At 42.4% G+C, this 17,580-nt stretch overlaps 1 protein-coding gene across 1 annotated transcript in view; it reads left to right on the forward strand.

Annotated features, from left to right (window-relative positions):
- The first annotated feature begins 15,598 nt into the window (after window positions 1–15,598).
- The window catches only part of KLF8 (Kruppel like factor 8), a 338,294-nt gene continuing 336,312 nt past the window's right edge, over window positions 15,599–17,580 (forward strand). The window contains exon 1 of the mRNA XM_041740034.1: window positions 15,599–15,912. The gene's annotated coding sequence lies outside the window, so the exon portion shown is untranslated. The remainder of the gene's footprint in view (window positions 15,913–17,580) is intronic.

The following is a 17,580-nucleotide window of genomic DNA, read 5'->3' on the forward strand; positions in this document are numbered from 1 at the left end:
CATGAGCATGGAATATTTTTCCATCTCTTTGTGTCTTCCTCAATTTCTTTCAGAAGTGTTCTGTAGTTTTTAGGGTATACATTCTTTACCTCATTGGTCAGGATTATTCCTAGGCATCTTATGCTTTTGGGTGCAATTGTAAATGGTAATGACTTCTTAGTTTCTCTTTCTTCAGTCTCATTGTTAGTGTATAGAAATGCCACTGACTTCTGGGCATTGATTTTGTATCCTGCCACGCTACCAAATTGCTGTATGAGTTCTAGCAATCTTGGGGTGGAGTCTTTTAGCTTTTCTATATAGAGTATCATGTCATTGGCGAAGAGGGAGGGTTTGACTTCTTCTTTGCCAATTTGAATGCCTTTTATTTCTTTTTGTTGTCTGATTGCTGAGGCTAGGATTTCTAGTACTATGTTGAATAGCAGTGGGGAGAGTGGACATCCTGGTCTTATCCTGATCTTAGGGGAAAGGCTCCCAATGCTTCCCCATTGAGAATGATATTTGCTGTGGGCCTTTTGTAGATGGCTTTTAAGATACTGAGGAATGTTCCCTCTATCCCTACACTCTGAAGAGTTTTGATCAGGAATGGATGCTGTATTTTGTCAAATGCTTTCTTTGCATCTAATGAGAGTATCATATGGTTCTTGGTTTTTCTCTTGCTGATATAATGAATCACATTGATTGTTTTACGAGTGTTCTACCAGCCTTGCATCCCGTGGATGAATCCTACTTGGTCATGGTGTATAGTCTTCTTAATGTATTGTTGAATTCTATTGGCTTTTATCTTGTTGAGAATTTTTGCATCCATATGTATCAGGGATATTGTTGTATAATTCTCGTTTTGGGGGATCCCTGGGTGGCGCAGCGGTTTAGCGCCTGCCTTTGGTCCGGGGCACGATCCCAGAGACCCGGGATCGAATCCCACGTCGGGCTCCCGGTGCATGGAGCCTGCTTCTCCCTCTGCCTGTGTCTCTGCCTCTCTCTCTCTCTCTGTGTGACTATAATAAATAAATAAAAAAATTTAAAAAAAAATTCTCGTTTTGGTGGGGACTTTGGTTTTGGAATTAAGGTGATGCTGGCCTCATAGAACGAGCTTGGAAGTACTCCATCTCTTTCTATCTTTCTGAACTACTTTAGTAGAATAGGTATGGATTCTTCTTTAAACGTTTGATAGAATTCCCCTGGGAAGCCATCTGGCCCCGGACTTTTGTGTCTTGGGAGGTTTTTGATGACTGCTTCAATTTCCTCCCTGGTTATTTGCCTGTTCAGGTGTTCTATTTCTTCCAGTTCCACTTTTGGTACTTTGTGATATTCCAGAAATGCATCCATTTCTTCTAGTTTGCCTAATTTATTGGCATATAGTTGTTCATAATACGTTTTAAAATCGTTTGTATTTCCTTGGTGTTGGTAGTGATCTCTCCTTTCTCATTCATGATTTTATTAATTTGAGTCTTCTCTCTCTTCTTTTTAATACAGCTGGCAAAGGGTTTATCTATCTTATTAATTCTTTCAAAGAACCAACTCCTGGTTTTGTTGATCTGTTCCACAATTTTTCTGGTCTCTGTTTCATTCAGTTCTGCTCGAATCTGTATTAACTCTCTTCTGCAGCTGGGTATAGGATCTATGCTCTTATTTCTGTAGCTCCTTTAGGTGTAAGGTGAGCTTTTGTTTTTAAGTTCTTTCCAGTTTTTGAATGGCCTCTTGTATTGCGATCTGTCTCCCCCTCAGGACTGCTTTTGCTGCATCCCAAAGATTTTGAACGGTTGTATCTTTATTCCCATTAGTTTCCATGAATCTTTTCAATTCTTCCTTAATTTCCTGGTTGACCTTTCATCTTTTTGCAGGATGTTCCTTAACCTCCATGTGTTTGACATCCTTCCAAACTTCTTCTTGTTGTTTAGTTCTAATTTCAAAGCATTATGGTCTGAGAATACGCAAGGGATGGTCCCAATCTTTTGGTATTGGTTAAAACCTGATTTGTGACCCAGTATGTGGTCTATTCTGGAGAAAGTTCCATGTGCACTTGAGAAGAATGTTATTCAGTTGCATTTGGATATAAAGTTCTGTAGATATCTGTGAAATCCATCTGGTGCAGTGTATCATTTAGAGCTCTTGCTTCTTTGGAGATGCTGTGCCTAGAAAACCTATCGATTGTAGAAAGCACTAGATTGAAGTCACCAAGTATAAGTGTATTATTATCCAAGTATGTCTTAGCTTTGGTTATTAATTGATTGATATATTTGTCAGCCCCGACATTCAGGGCATATATATTGATGATTGTTAAGTTCTGTTCTTGGATAGATCGTATAAGTACGATATAGTGTCCCTCTTCATCTCTCACTACAGTCTTTGGGATAATTTTTAATTTATCTGATATAAGGATGGCTACCCTGCTTTCTTTTGAGAACCATTTGAATGGTAAATGGTTCCCCAACCTTTTATTTTTAGGCCGTAGGTATCCTTACGTCGAAAATGAGTCTCTAGTAGATAGCAAATAGATGGGTCTTGCTTTTTTATCCAGTGAAACTCTGCGCCTTTTGAATGGGTGATTAAGCCCATTCACGTTCAGAGTTACTATTGAAAGATATGAATTTAGTGTCATCATGATACCTATTCAGTGTGTTTTTGTGGATTGTTTCCTTGGACTTCCTCTTTCTTTTACAGCACCCCCCTTAGTGTTTCTTGCAGAGCCAGTTTGGTGGTCATATATTCTTTCAGTTTCTGTCTATCTTGGAAGCTCTTTATCTCTCCTTCTATTCTGAATGAGAACCTTGCTGGATAAAGTATTTTTGGCTGCATGTTCTTCTCATTTAGGACGCTGAATATATCCTGCCAGCCCTTTCTGGCCTGCCAGGTCTCTGTGGAGAGGTCTGCTGTTAATCTAGTATTTCTCCCCATTACAGTTAGAGATTTCTTGTCTCCTGCTGCTTTAAGGATCTTCTCTTTATCTTTGGAATTTGGAAGCTTCACTATGAAATTTCAAGGTGTTGAGCGGTTTTTATTTTTAGAGGGGGGATGTATTTCCGGGATCTGAATGCCTGTTTCCCTTCCCAGATTATGAAAGTTTTTAGCTAGGATTTGTTCAAATACATATTCTGGACCTCTGTCCCTTTTGGCACAGAGGGAACCTCAATTAAACGTAGATTTTTCTTCCTCAGGCTGTCATTTATTTCCCTTAATCTATCCTAATGATCTTTTAATTGTTTGTCTCTTTTTTCCTCAGTTTCCCTCTTTACCATCAACTTGTCTTCTATGTCACTCACTCGTTCTTTCACCTTGTTAACCCTCGTCGTTAGGACCTCTAGTTTGGATTGTATGTCATTTAATTGATTTTTAATTTCTGCCTGATTAGGTCTAAATTCTGCAGTTATGAAGTCTCTTGAGTCCATTATGCTTTTTTCTAGAGCCACCAGTAGCTTTATAATCATGCTTCTGAATTGGCTTTCTGACATTGAATTGTAATCAAATTTTGTAACTCTGTGGGAGAGAGGACTGTTTGATTTTTCTTTTGAGGTGAGTTTTTCCTTCTAGTCCTTTTGCTCAGTGCAGAGTAGAGAAAAACAAATTGTATTGGGAAAAGGAGAAGAGAGAGAATAGAAAGAAGAAAAGGACAAAAAGCAAAAAAAAAAATAGGAAGAAAAGTAATAAAGGGGGTGGAAGCAAACAGAAATCAAAAAATAAAAAACAAGGGGGATTATCCTCTGATTTTGTATACTGTAAAATTTTCGACTTCCCCTGGAACTTTCCAGTGCTGCTTGGCCAGTAATTTGTTTTTCCCCTGTCCCTCTAGCTGGTCTTTTGGGTGAGGGGCCTGCTGTGCTGTTTCAGGTGTTAGCACTTGGGGGAGCTACTCAGCCCCCTGCCTGTTGAAGGGCTCTGTGAACGATGTTTAACCTTTGTATCCTATGAGGACACTGTAAAGCTCAGTAGGGATTGTTTATCCTGTGACCACCTGGAGAAAAAACAACAGTAGCTGCAGCCAGCTCTCCAGCCCTGGAGTCAGCTACTGAAGTAACTATGGTGCTCTCAGTCTGCAGGGGCCTGGATGCTCCCGGGGCGGGGCCGCTGATCTGCTCAGCTTGAGGCCGCCCAGAGGCAGGAGTGTCCTTGCTGTCCTGTGCCCTCCTGGCTTCTGCCTGTCCCGGGGGTAGCCCCGGATTTTGGGCTGTGTCTCCAGTGCCTGTGCTCCCGGGCCTGCACTGTTGGAACTGCTCCCGGACGCGCAGCTCCCTCTGCGCAGAGCCTCTGCCAGAGCTGCCCCCGAGCTGCTCCCGGGGCCGCCCAGCTCCCTCCGTGTGGAGCCACCACCTGAGCTGCCTCCAAGCTGCTCCTGGGTCAGGCCGTGCAGGCACTGCAGCCCTTTAGGGAGCTCGGCTGCCGGGTGTAGCACGCTCTCCCCAGGGTGCAGGTATTCTGTTAGTGTCCCTGGGAACTGAGGGCATCCCCGCCCCTCCTGTGTTCCTGCTCCAACTCCCTGCGATCGCCTTTCTGTCTGGGAAGATGGGTGAAGCCCCTGCTTCTCCTGGACGGGGCTTTCTTGGGGCTTTCCTGTCCTGGGGGAACTCGCAGCAGCCTTAGCCCAGCTCTTCGTGGGGCCCCTACCCCCTTGGATGCCTTTTGTTTACTTTTTTCCCCGTCTTCCTACCTTGATAGAAGCGTGAACTCTTCCCACTGTAGCATTCCAGCTGTTCTCTCTTTAAATCTGAAGCCGAATTCGTACGTTTTTAAGATGACTTGAAGTTTATCTAGGTAATTTGGGGGGACAGGTGACTTGGGGATCCTATTCTTCCGCCACTTTGCCTCGCCTCTGATAAATTATATTTTAATCCAAAGACTGGGGATATTCTCTGGCAAAGATGGTGGAGAAGTAGGGGTCCTCTACTCACCTGGCCCCATCAACTTACCTAGATTACTTTCAAAACATCATGAAAACCTATGAATTCGACCTGAGATTTAAAGAGGGAACAGCTGGAATGCTACAGAGAGAAGAAGTTTTTCGCTTCTAACAAGATAGGAAGGCGGAAAAAGAAAATAAAACAAAAAAGAATCAAATGGGCGAGGGGCCTTGAGAGGAGCCAGGCTAAAGCCGGGCTATGAAAGTCTCCAGGACAGGAAAGGCCAGTCCTGAAGAAACAGGAACTTTAAAAAATCTGCACCGGATTCTTCCCAGACACAAAGGTGCTTAGAAGGGAAATAGAGCAGAATCAGAGGAGGGGCAGTGGAGCCTCCTTTTTCCCAGAGTCAATAATAGAGGAAATGCACCCCGGGGTAATGCATGCAACAGACTGTGGGACGATCTTGGTAAAGGACTGGAGTGTGCACCCAGTGGGGCATCCAGGAGAACCTGATTGGTAAGGCGGGTGCCTCGGATGGAGGGTCTGCGCTCTGCTGACTTCAGGAGCCCCATGCCGGGAGCATGATTCCAGCAGGGCTGGGCCCCAAATCCCACCGCATCAAGCAGACACAACCCAGGATCTTGCACTCCAAATGGGACAGGCGGAAGTGGGGAGGGCACAGGACAGCGAGAACTCTCCTGCCGTGGGTGCCCCCACGATATGCAGATCAGCACTTCCCACTAGCCTGAGAGCATCTACACCAGGGCAGACTGACAGACTGTGGTAATTACTGCGGGAAGCTGATTACAGGGCTGAAGATCTGGCTACCACAAGTGTTGTGTTCATCCTAGTTTCACCATGTCTCTAGGAGGGGCAGGGCCATCAGGGTACAGAGGCCTCATGAGGTAACAACTCCCACTGAGCATGGCAGCCTGCAGTGGGTGGGGCAGCTCCCCCAGGTGCCAACTCCTGAGAATCGGCACAGCAGCCCCTACCCCACAAGACAAGCTGGAAGAACAGGAGGTAAGCAAGTTTTTCACTAAGCAACACTGGAAAGCTCCAAGCGAAGTCAAAGGATTTACACTATATAGAACCAGAGGAATCACCTAGGGTGAACTTAGGTCGTGGTTGATATTCTTGACTCAGCCAGCTCATATAGCCACTCTGCACTGAGCAAAATGACTAAAAGAACTCACCACAAAAGAAAGAATCAGAAACAGTACTCTCTCCCACAGAGTTACAGAATTTGGATTACAATTCGATGTCACAAAGCCAATTCAGAAGCACAATTATAAAGCTACTGGTGGCTCTAGAAAAAAGGATAAAGCAATCAAGAGACTTCATGACTGCAGAATTTTGATCTAATTGGGCCAAAATTAAAAATCAATTAAATTAGATGCAATCCAAACTGGATGTCCTAATGAGGAGGGTTAATAAGGTAGAAGAGTGAGTAACAGAGAAGTTGATGGCAAACAAGGAAGCTGAGAGAAAAAAAGCAAAACAATTAAAATACCATGAGGAAAGGTTAAGGGAAATAAATGATAGCCTCAGAAGGAAAAAATCTATGAATAATTGGGGTTCCAGAGAGTGCCAAGAGGGACAGAGGTCCAGAATATGTATTTGAACAAATCATAGCTGAGAACTTCCCTAACTGGGGAAGGGAGACAGGCATTCAGATCCAGGAGATAGACAGGTTCCCCCCTAAAATCAATAAAAACTGTTGAACACCTTAACATCTAATAGTGAAACTTGCAAATTCCAAAGACAAAGGGAAAATCCTTAAAGCAGCAAGAGACAAGAGATCCATAACTTATATGGGGAGAAAGATTAACAGCAGACCTCTCCACAGAGACCTGACAGGCTAGAAAGGGCTGGAAGGATATATTCAAGGTCCTAAATGAGAAGAACATGCAGCCAAGAATAATATATCCAGCAAGGCTTTCATTCAGAATAGAAAGAGACATAAAGAGCTTCCAAGATAGACAGAAACTAAAAGCATATGTGACCACTAAACCAGCTCTGCAAGAAATATTAAGGGAGACCCTGTAAAACAAAGAGGAAGCATAAAGAAATAAGCCACAAAAAGAGGGAATGAGTAGGTATAATGACGACGGTAAATTCATATCCTTCAATAGTAACTCTGAACGTGAATGGGCTAAATGATCCCATCAATAGATGCAAGGTTTCAGACTGGATAAAAAATGAAGACCCACCTATTTGCTATCTACAAGACACTCCTTTTAGGCCTAAGGACTCCTCCAGCCTGAAAATGAAAGGTTGGAGTGCCATTTACCATTCATATGGTCCTCAAATAAAGGTCGGGTAGCAATCTTATATCAGATAAATTAGAGTTTATTCCAAAGACTGTAGTAAGAGATGGAGAGGGAGACTACATCATACTTAATGGTCAATACAACAAGAGGCCCTAACAATCATGAATATTTATACCCCAATATGGGAGATGCCAAGTATATCACTCAATTAATTACCAAAGTAAAGACATGCATAGATAAAAATACATTAATATTAGGAGACTTCAATATGGTACTTCCTGCAAATGACAGATATTCTAAGCACAACATCTCCAAGACACAAGAGCTTTAAATGATACACTGGATCAGATGGATTTCACAGATATATACAGATATATACAGAACTTTGCATCTGAACGAAACTGAACACACTTTCTTCTCAAGTTCACATGGAACTTTCTCCAGAATAGGCCACATACTGGGTCACAATCAGCACTCAACAGATACCAGAAGCATGGGATTGTTTCCTGCATATTTTCAGACCATAATACTTTGGAACTGGGAATCAATCATAAGACGAAATTTGTAAGAAACTCAAACACGTGGAGGTTAAGAAACATCCTGCTAAAAGATGAATGGGTCAACCAGGAAATTAGAGAAAAATTAAAACACTCATGGAAAATAATGAAAATTAAGATACAACCATTCAAAATCTTTGGAATACAGCAAAAGCAGTCCTGAGAGGGAAACACATCACAATAGAAGCATCCCTCAAAAAATTGGAAAAAACATAAATATAAAAGCTAATCTAACACCTAAAGAAACTAGAGAATGAACAGCAAATAAAACCTACACCAAGCAGAACAGAGTTAATAAAGATTCGACCAGAACTCAATGAAATAGAGACCAGAAGAACTGTGGAACATATCAACAAAACAAGGAGTTTTTTCTTTGAAATAATTAATAAGATAGATGAACCCTTAGCCAGCTTTACTAAAAAGAAGAGAAGGCTCAAATTAATAAAATCATGAATGAAATAGGAGAGGACAAAACTAATACAAAGGAAACACAAGTGATTTTTAAAACTTCTTATTAGCAGCTATATGCCAATAAATTAGGCAATCTAGAAAAAAATGGACACATTTCGGGAAATCAACAAACTACCAAAACTGAAAGAGTAAAAAATATAAAAAGTGAACAGGCCAATAACCTGGAGGAAATTGAAGCGGTCATCAATAATCACCTGAGACACAAAATTCCAAGGCCAGATGCCTTCCCAGGGGATTTCTATCAAACGATTAAAGAAGAAACAATACCTATTCTTCTAAAGCTGTTCTGAAGGATAGAAAAGGATAGAATGCTCTCAAACTTGTTTAATGAGGCTAGTATCACCTTAATTCCGAAACCAGTCAAAGACCCCACCGAATAAGAGATTATAGACCAATATCCCTGATGAACACAGATACAAAAATTCTCAACAAGATACTAGCCAATAGAATCCAACAGTACATGGAGAAGATTATTCACCATGATGAAGTGTGATTTATCCCCAGGATGCAAGGCTGGTTCAACACTCATAGAGCAATAATGTAAGAGACCATATCAAAAGGAGAAAAATCAAGAACCATATGATCCTCTCATAGATGCACAGAAAGAATTTGACAAACGACAGCATCCATTCCTGATCAAATCTCTTCAGAGTGTAGGGATAGAGGGAACATTCCTCAGCATCTTAAAAGCCATCTACAAAAAGCCCACATCAAATATCATTCTCAATTGGGAAACACTGGGAGCCTTTCCCCTAAGATCAGGAACACGACAGGGATATCCATTCTCACTACTGCTATTCACATAGTACTAGATTTCCTTGCCACAGCAAACAGACAACAATAAAATAAAAGGCATGCAAATTGGCAAAGAAGAACTGAAACTCTGCCTCTTTGCAGATGACAAGATAGTGTACGTAGAAAACCCAAAAGACTCCACCTCAAGAGTGCTAGAACTGATACAGCAAATATGCAATGTGGCAGGATACAAAATCAATGCCCAGAAATCAGTGGCATTTCTATGTATTAACAATGAGACTGAAGAAAGAGAAATTAAGGAGTCAATCCCATTTACAATTGTACCCAATCTTTGGGGTACAGCAAAGCAGTCCTGAGGGGGAAATACATTGCAATACAAGCATCCATCCAAAAACTGGAAAGAACTCAAATACAAAAGCTAACCTTGCACCTAAAGGAGCTGGAGAAAAAAAGCAAAAAGATCCTACACCCAGCAGAAGAAGAGAGTTAATAAAGTTTTGAGAAGAACTCAATGAAATAGAGACCAGAAGAACTGAAGAACAGATCAACAAAACCAGGAGTTGGTTTTTTGAAAGAATAAGATAGATAAACCACTAGCCAGCCTTATTAAAAAGAAGAGACAAAAGACTCAAATTAATAAAATCATGAATGAGAAAGGAGAGATCACTACCAACACCAAGCATATACAAATGATTTTAAAACGTATTATGAACAGCTATAGGCCAATAAATTAGGCAATCTAGAAGAAAAGGACGCATTTCTGGAAAGCCACAAACTACCAAAACTGGAACAGGAAGAAATAGAAAACCTGAACAGGCCAATAACCAGGGAGGAAATTGAAGCAGTCATCAAAAACCTCCCAAGACACAAGAGTCCAGGGCCAGATGGCTTCCCTGGGGAATTCTATCAAACGTTTAAAGAAGAAACCATACCTATTCTACTAAAGCTGTTTGGAAAGATAAAAAGAGATGGAGTATTTCCAAATTCGCTCTATGAGGCCAGCATCACCTTAATTCCAAAACCAAACAAAGACCCCACCAAAAAGGAGAATTACAGACCAATATCCCTGATGAACATGGATGCAAAAATTCTCAACAAGATACTAGCCAATAGGATCCAACAGTACGTTAAGAAAATTATTCACCATGACCAAGTAGGAGTTATCCCCGGGACACAAGGCTGGTTCAACACTCGTAAAACAATCAATGTGATCCATCATATCAGCAAGAGAAAAACCAAGAACCATATGATACTCTCATTAGATGTAGAGAAAGCATTTGACAATACAGCATCCATTCCTGATCAAAACTCTTCAGAGTGTAGGGATAGAGGGAGCATTCCTCAACATCTTAAAAGCCATTTAGGAAAAGCCCACAGCAAATACAATTCTTAATGGGGAAGCACTGGGAGCCTTTCCCCTAATATCAGGAACAAGACAGGGATGTCCACTCTCACCACTGGTATTCAACATACTACTATAAGTCCTAGCCTCAGCAATCAGACAACAAAAAGACATTAAAGGCATTCAAATTGGCAAAGAAGAAGTCAAACCCTCCCTCTTCGCCGATGACATGATACTCTACATTGAAAATCCAAAAGCCTCCCCCCCAAGATTGCTAGAACTCATACAGCAATTTGGTAGCGTGGCAGGATACAAAATCAATGCCCAGAAATCAGTGGCATTTCTCTACACTAACAATGAGACTGAAGAAAGAGAAATTAAGGAGTCAATCCCATTTACAATTGCACCCAAAAGCATAAGATACCTAGGAATAAACCTCACCAAAGAGGTACAGGATCTATACCCTAAAAACTATAGAACAATTCTGAAAGAAATTGAGAAGACACAAAGAGATGGAAAAAGGGATCCCTGGGTGGTGCATTGGTTTAGTGCCTGCCTTTGGCGAAGAGGAGGAAGAGGCGGCGGCAGCGGTGGCGGCAGTGATTGGGTACTGAGATAACCTTCTGTTTGATGATGAAATAATCACCAACGGTTTTCATTCCTGTGAAAGTGATGGGTATGATAGAGCCTCACATGCAAGCCCTAGTGACTGGACTCCAAGGCCCCGGATAGGTCCATATAATTTTGTTCAGCAACATCTCATGATTGGCACAGATCCACGAACAATTCTTAAAGATTTACTACCAGAAACAATTCCTCCATCTGAATTGGATGATATGACACTGTGGCAGATTTTTATTAATATCCTTTCAGAATCACCAAAAAGGAAGAAAAGAAAAGATATTAATACAATTGAAGATGCTGTGAAATTACTGCAGGAGTGCAAAAAAAAATCATAGTTCTAACTGGAGCTGGGGTCAAGAGATGGTATTTATGCTCGCCTTGCAATAGACTTCCTAGACCTTCCAGATCCTCAAGCAATGTTTGACATTGAATATTTCAGAAAGGATCCAAGACCATTCTTCAAGTTTGCAAAGATCTGAATTCTGAAGTCCTGGATCAGTCGGCCCAGGCCCGTTTAAGTAACTTAGCACTTGTAAACCCTGAAAAAACTAAAGCAGTAGAGAATTACCTCATACAGATGGCAAGATACGGACAACTCAGTGGGAAGGTATCAGAACACGGTTTAATAGAAATCCTTGAAAAAGTAAGCCAACAAACAAAAGAAAACCACAGTTAAATTCAACAGAAGAAAAGTCATGGACTCTGATGAAGAGGACGATTATTGAAATTTAAGATGTTTAGAGACTGGAACTTAATGGAACAGTTCTAAGACAGATAATACTGGGAAGAAGTGAAGATCTGATTGTTTACTTTGTCTATTGTCTAAATGCCTTTTTAAAAAATAAACTTGTTATGCAAAATAAGTTTTTTTTTAAGGAAAAAGGGAATTTTATTCTTTCAAGAAAATGTACTAACATGTAGAGGGAAGGAGCATGCTGGCCACATCCCCTGTTCTAAGCAGGGGTCTGAGATGAGGCCAGACCCAAGCAGGGCTCAGGAGGAGCTAAGGGGACTCCCTGTGGCACCGGCGAGAGGACCAGGCAGGCCCAGGGGTGGGACTTTGTTCTGTTAGCACCAGGAACCACCGCAGCCACAGCTGGACTCGGAGACAAGGCAGTGGGTGGCCCTGCTCTGCCTCCACCTGAGCAGTATGAGGAGGGGCTGGTGGCAGAAGGCTCCCTGCAGGTCGCCATCTGAGTGTGATTCTCAGACTCACAGACCAACCTCAGTCCCCCCAGCCCCCTGTAAACATAAGAATGAGCTCATGACCACCAAGCCCCTCAGGACAAGATGAGGGTCTGAGATGTGTGGCTGGGCTTCAAGCGACCCAGGAGCTGCCGGGCTTTCTCTTGCATGAAGAGCTGGTCCCTGGTCCCCCCGCAGGCCACCGTCTTCCAGGCGCTGGTCATAGGGGCAGGTGTTGGAAAGTGGCTTCTGGGCTTCTGGGCAGCCACTGGCTTCTCCGGTTGGGCCTGCAGGAAGCCCTCGTTGAGCAGACTGGTGTCCTCTTTGATGCCTGACACCATGAGGCTAGAGGAACTCGACAGGACATTTGTGGGCAAGCACAGCACCTTGGGCAGTGTAGACATCACCAGCTTCACATCCTCATCCACGATGTCCAGAGCCAGGGACTTGCGGACCTTCTTGATGGGGCTCTACCGCAGCCCAGCCTTCCTCTTCTGCTTCTCAGGCCTCACTTCATCCTCAATGATGAGCTTGATGCCAGCCTCAGAGCGCAGCACCTCTTTCAAGTCCTCTTCCAGGTGTGGGGTCTGGGGCAGGGGCTTTAGTGGTCCATACTTCTCCAGGGCATTCTTGAATGGGGTTGGCGTGTGGGGAGTGTGGCTATCCTGGAGACCCGGGATCGAATCCCACGTCGGGCTCCTGGTGCATGGAGCCTGCTTCTCCCTCTGCCTATGTCTCTGCCTCTCTCTCTCTGTGTGTGTGACTATCATAAATAAAAAAAAAAGAGAGATGGAAAAATATTCCATGCTAATGGATTGGCAGACTTAATATTGTGAAAAATGTCAATGTTACCCAGGGTAATTTACATGTTTAATGCACTCCCTATCAAAATACCATGGACTTGCTTCAGAGAGTTAGAACAAATTATTTTAAGATTTGTGTGGAATCAGAAAAGATCCCGAATAGCCAGGGGAATTTTAAAATAAAAATGTCACATTCCCTGGAAAAAGAAACTTATTGTCCCAGTTGGGTCAGGGATCTTTCCCTGGAATAAATTCTTATGGCCAATAGGGAAGGTTTATATATCACAGAATCCAAACATAGCCATTACAGTAGAACCTATGGTTTCAAACCAGTTCCAAAGAAGGTAAATCTTGTTAATTGGGTTAATTGTTTACCATTCCATTCATGTGGTACCTGCTAAAATTTAATATTAAGTGAAATGAGATTAAGAAAATATGTTCACCTGCCTCCAGCAAGCCTTTTCCTGTCATAAGAACTTTCTGCCATCAGTGAAGTGATCGATGGAACTGACAGAGAATTTCTGAAATAGAAGGAGCCCTTGGTCACTATTAATTCAATCTCCTCATTGTACAATGCAGAATAGGATGTTGTTGCATACAATCTTTCATGCAGTTAAACATCAAATAAGTGGTATACAAGAAACTTCTGACCTTTAATACTATATATAGCCCCCTTTTTTGCCTATGTTTCACAATGCTTAGTACTGTACTAATAGTCTTTTAAACCTCTAATGAGATCATGCTCAGGTTATAGGCAGGAACCTAACAAAAGGTATCTGTTATCCATGGCCAGAAGTCCAGAGAATTGGGCCAAGCTGAATAGCTAATAGCCTGCTTATAGCAGGCAGATAGCAGAGGTTGGGACACATGATGATAAGTCATCAGGGACATGCCAATGTCAGCTTAAGACAAGACTAAAACACAGAAGTTTTGCCCTTCTGAGTTTTCTCTTCTTGAGGCTAAAGAGCCCTAGGTCCTTCCAAGTGGGAAAGGGAAATGGCTGCCCCCATGACCTTGTATCAAGATCACAGCTTACAGGATTACTCCTTCTTGCTTTATGTAACAAATGTCCCTAATTTCAGCTGCTTCCCTTTGTCTTTAACCAATTAACATCTGGCAACTGGGTTGTCTGATCTTCCCAATATCATGACTGAGTATAAGTTTAGTTTAGGAAATACAGTGTAGTGTAGTGGGTAAGTGTGTATATCTGGAGCTATACTACTTGGGCTCAAATACCAGCTTTACCATTTCATATGGGTGTGATTTTTGGCAAGTCACTCTACTCTCTGGGCTTTTGTTTTCTCACCTATAATATAAGGATAATAATGCCTACTTCATACTGAGGTTGTGGGAATCAAATGAATTGATGCATCTTTGGAGGCATGAGAGTGCATATATAAATAATCTGACTTCAAAGTAAGAAACACATCTAGAGGCACAGATTCTATTAATTCAGAGGAACCAGGCCTTCAAGAACTATACACCCTAGCACTGACTTGGACAGAACTAAGAACACAACCATCAGCAATCAACCCTAGAAGCCAACCTAAAAGTACACTGCCATTAAGTCACTGCTGCAACAACCATTGGAACTCAGTCCTGAGGCAAGGTATCCAGATGAATGTTCTAAGGGAGAATAGATGAGGCAAGTGATTCAAAACAGGTGTGTCTCCCTTTACTGCCTTCTTTATTTGGTTGGTTGGTTCTTTTTATATTTTTGTCTGTGTTATTCTTTTTTAAATCAAATTATAGCATACAATGTTTTATTAGTTTCAGGTGTTTGTTGTTTAAAAACAGATAATACTCAGATTCCAGAAGATATTGCCTTCAATCATTCTTTGAGCAAATATTAATTGAGCCTCTACTATATGTCAACCACTGTTCAATATGCTGAGAATACATCAGAGGTCAAAATAGAAGTCCCTGCTCTTAATGAGATTATACACTAGTGGGAGAGTCATCACAGAAACTGTCTTTACTGAACAGATTTAATAGTTAAAAAAAATTAGATGTATTTATATGAGAGAAAAAGAGGGGTGAAGGATGGCTCCAAGATTTTTGGCCTGAGCAACCAGGTGTTGCAATTAACTAGAATGGAGAATGGCATTAAATGTGATTTCTGATAAGTCATTGTGGAATTCCAATAATATTTGTGGATGGGACTTCAGGGCCCTTTGATTTCGAGTTGCCTAATTTTGGAGTGAGGCAGTGGTGTTATTGCTGTTTTGCTTGAGTTAGAGGCATGAAACACATTTCCCCACCCTCTTTCCCCATTCTAGTGTGAAGAAACCTGGAGGCTTACACAGATGAGAGACAGAAGACTGAGCACATTTGGACAGGCAGAAGGTAGAGGCCCAAGGACAGCAGATATCTGTTGTAGGGACATAGGTCCAGAAACTGCGCGGTACCAATGAGGGCACCGCAGTAACTTTCTTGGTGATTTTACAGTGGCCTGGCCAGCCCAGGAGTTTGGGTGGAACCCACTGTGCACACTTGGGGCAGAAGGGGAAGGGAAACCGCCACTAGCAGCTAACCTCAGCTTCCTAAACTCAGCAGAAGAGTCAGAGGATTGTTGTAAAGGCAAGAAGACTGTGATTCTGTGTGCCCTCCAAATAGAGACAAAAACCCAAGATGTGCGATGCAGCTTTAAAGGGGCTGGTGATTGACAGAATGTGTAGCAGTGGATGGGGTGGAGCCGCTGGGTGGGGTCTGGGACGGGCATTTGGGAGAAACCAAAAGGAAGGAAAAAGAAAACCATTACCCCTGATGTTGCTAATGCCCGGCGGGGGACCTACACAAAAAAGAAACAAAAAGGAGAGTTTTAGAGCTCACTTCCACTCTTATCCCCGGTCAACTCTCTTGAACCCTTCTGTCTCCTTTTGAGATCATTAAAATCGAGTAAACACCGGCCCTAGTCCGGTGCCCATTCTCTCTAACTCTCCACTGAACTGCATTTGAAGTACGAGGGAGCGAGGACCACGAGTCCACCAGCTCAACCCCGGCCCCGCCCCATCGGCCCTGGCCCAGGGCTGGGAGCAGAGGATGCCTTCGGAGGTGCAGAATCCTAAAGTAAGTCTTTTATTTTGCCTGCCCACCCCCTCTCCTTTCTTTTGCCACCGTCACTGGGGGTCTCCCGCTATGCTGCAAAGGAGCCATCTTACGAAAGGAGACTTTCAAGGAGGATACAGAAGGTGGAGCAGAGTGGGTTGGGGAAAGGGGTGGGGAGGGGAGGGAAGGAGGGGTGGTGCTTTAGAGCCTATGGAAACTGCCACCCACGGGGTAGGTGCTCACAGTTGGACGGCTGCACTAATAGAGCCTTGATTTCCCCTCCTGTTATTAGAGCCTCGACTTAACCCCTCCAGGCATTCTTTCTTTGTGTCACTCTTCAGCATCCCCTTCTGGTTACTTAAAGCCTCTAGCTGTGAGCTGGGAGGGCTCCATCTTGCCTGGCTTCTTAAAGGGACAGTACACTAGTTCAACCGAGGGAAATCTCTGCTGGAAATTCAATTTGGGGAAGGATGACATTGACTCACTATACTGACACTACGTGTTTTGGGGGAATTTGTGTGGCGAGGACAGCTTTTTCTTTCTCATACTAGCCTCCAAAAATGGTTCTAAAGTCCAGTTGATTTGCAGGAGGAGCACCTTGGGCAATGTTGCCAAGTTGCACATTAGTTAACTGCAAAGTCAGTTGGCTCTAAGGTTTTAGCTGAAGGGGCAAATTTTCTGTTTCCTGAGAGGTGACATGGTTGTTCAGATGGCTTGAAAAAAATTATTCATTCTGCAAATATTTATTCAATGCAAGATTTATTGCCTGTGGTTGTTCCTGCTGCTGAGTGGTGTCTATAATATGTCAAGACCATGTACAATGGTCACTGAATCCTTTAACTGATTGGTGACCAAATTTTCTTTGTAGGATATAGAAATTCATGTTGAATTTGATTCCAACATTTACTAAGTATCTGTCATGTTAAAGATCCAATGGTTCATGTTTATTGTCTTTCCTTTAGTAAAATACATCAATATGTCCAAGCCCAAGTAACTGGGAGATATAGCTGGAAAAGAGGAACTCAAGTCAAAACAACATGCAAAGAGAGAGGGGCTGGATGTGTTAATAGAGAAGTTAAAGCTATCTTGCGTGATCTGTCATTACCATGTTCATGTCCAGTCTGGAAGATTTTGTTGAGGAGGAGGGCTTCACCAGCTCCCTTCTGCTATTAAATAGAATAATTTGTATGGTGATTTGTTAGAAAGCCTGATACAGACCAGTGATATCTCGCCCATGTTTGTCTCTCTCCTGTTTATTTTTAGGGAGAGTAGCAGGACTGGATGGAGCCTGGTTATATCTCATAGGTCATGGTGATTAAAACATGTTGTTTGAGCTTTTAGGGTTTGTATTTCATTCTGAAAGTTTCTGTTTGGTCAGGGGAATACCATGGCTCCCAGTGTTCGGCAGTTTACCAGTCCAGCTGCCTCTAGTATTAATTGCAAGGCACAGAACACCTCCCTTCTTTAGTGTGCTAGGTTTCATTGCATCCCCAGTGCTAATTCCCATCAAGGGCATGTGTCAAATTCTAGATTTCTAAGCAACATTTAGCTAAAGCACCTTCTTCTTTGCCCTCTTTCTTCAATTGGTTTTCCAAACCTCAAAACAAGCTTATTTTGAATGGTTGTATTGATTCCACCGGATCCAGATAATGAAGAAAACTTAACTTAGGGTTATTTCTCCCTAAAGTC

The sequence above is a fragment of the Vulpes lagopus genome, chromosome X (genome assembly GCF_018345385.1).
Source record: "Vulpes lagopus strain Blue_001 chromosome X, ASM1834538v1, whole genome shotgun sequence".
Classification (NCBI taxonomy): Eukaryota; Metazoa; Chordata; class Mammalia; order Carnivora; family Canidae; genus Vulpes; species Vulpes lagopus.